A 2200-nucleotide genomic window follows, 5' to 3' on the forward strand; every position below is an offset into this window, starting at 1 on the left:
GGATGGATTGAGCAGGGCGCTAGTTTGGACACGCTAAAAAAGATCGGGATAGACTAGAACATGACAAGATGATTCATATCCATAGTACACCTACCTTCTGATGACCTTAGGCAAGTGCTCGGCGGTGGCCACCGTCATGGCGACGCCGCCCATCGCGCTGTCGAGAGCGGCGATACAAGCAGGAGCAGCCACACCAAAACCATCAACACCACTCGTCCACATTCCCCCAATGTCAGCGCCACGCGAGGGAATTTGGGGGCTAGGGATTTGGAGTCTATCTAGGGATTTGGGGGAAATGGGGAAACTGTAGGGATCTGATGACAGATGGGAACTACTGATCGCACTCTATTGTATACGACAAATGGTTTGTACATGTCATTTCTGTTCGATATTACAACTTCACACACGAGTTCCACACCAAACCATGTGAGAAGACAACGTAAGTGAGACATGGTTCCTGTGACATACCATATGTGATGTACTACCACTGGTGCGCGTCGGTCCTAAACAAGTAGTTTTTAACCCCTTTTCGCGACGGCATTTGGAACTGTCGCCAAGTGAGTGTGAGCAATAGGCGGTCCTTCCCACACGACCCAGAAACCATCGGGGATATGCCCTCCTGGCACACACGCTTGGAAAAAATGAAGTCGTGTGCGACCGACGAGCGCTCAAATACGAAAATACGTACAGTAGAGCTAAAAAATACAATTATACGGTGAAATTGTTTCCGGTCGTAAGTACATCCCACACAGTCAGTCCCTGCTAAACATTTCCGTTCGTATGTACATCCCACACAGTCGATCGAAGGAAAACGTTTCCGCTCACAGGTACATCACACACAATTTTTCCTGTTAAATTGTTTGTGTTATTGAATGTATCACACATGGTCCGTAGAAGAAACTGTGTGGCAAAGGCTGTCCATCACACACAGGTTTTATGTGGTAAACGTTTGTGCAAGGTGGCCTAAAGCAAACAGTTTTCAAGAGAAAGTCGTGTGTGATTGTTCATTGATCCAACATGATTTATTCCTAGAAACTGTGTGCATTGCCTCAGGTCATCGCCCATGGTATTTTTTTCAACAACCGTTTGGAATAGCAAAACCTAATTAGCAGGCTAATCCGCCATTTGTAGGCTAATTATACAATTATTCATAATTCATTTATTAATCTATTTGACATTCCATATTAAGCACACAATATATTTCATTTCCATATTAAGGAAGCAGAATTTCATAATTGAAATACACCAAAGTACAACATGATATAGCTTCAGCACTCATCTACCCCATTACACAACTGCACCAGCAGCAAGTTCCACATGCAACATGTAGAACCTTTCGAAATTAGCATCATAGACGGTATATAGACAGATGCATCTCATTTGGAAACTTCTGAAGCGGAAGGCAAATATTGAGCCTTCATTCATGTTGAAGGTCTTTGCAACTTTAGCCAGTGCCTGTGGATGATTGACCGTCCGTCCTTCGCCCTCTTCGGGAACACTTCAATATTAAACTGTGGGTGTTGTATGAAAACCTTCCTCACCTCCTGACCATAGATGTGGTTTGAGAGGTAATCATCAGTGAAATGCTTTGGAAAGTCCTGAAAACAAGGATGTGCATAAATATCTTCTCTATATTGGAAATGGGGCAAAGGAATAAAAAAGGCAAGGTAAAATAGTTAGTACCATCTTGTAGTTTACTGATGTCTTCTTCATTGTCCAGACAAAGATCTTGTTGTTTTTTGTAACTAATTTCTTTATCCTAACAATCTTTTTGAGTTCCTTGATTTGATTGATATTCACGGAGAACTCATTTCCCCATATGCAAAAAGGGTCGAACAGTGGGTCAAAACCTCTGACAGCAGGACCTACATGTGCAAGACCAAATTGTTAAAAACCAAAATATTAGAATGGTTCCAGCAATTGCACAATAATGTGCTATTAGAGAATGGGCCATGCACGTGGTAACCTCGATTGTAAACCTCAGTGCTTCCCATTGTTTCCGTGCAACACATATAAGGTAGTTAGTCATCAGGTTAAGTAAGGGTTCGCATGCTATCAGTAAAATATGTTGATGAAAAATAAGCACATTGCAGATTCATCAGATTAATTCAAGCCACACAAAAAACCCATTTACCCAAACCAAGCATGATTAATAACTAGGAAATATAGCACTTGTATATGTTTCTCATGTATTAAGTGC

This window comes from Triticum dicoccoides, chromosome 3A (genome assembly GCF_002162155.2).
Source record: "Triticum dicoccoides isolate Atlit2015 ecotype Zavitan chromosome 3A, WEW_v2.0, whole genome shotgun sequence".
NCBI classification, from domain to species: Eukaryota; Viridiplantae; Streptophyta; class Magnoliopsida; order Poales; family Poaceae; genus Triticum; species Triticum dicoccoides.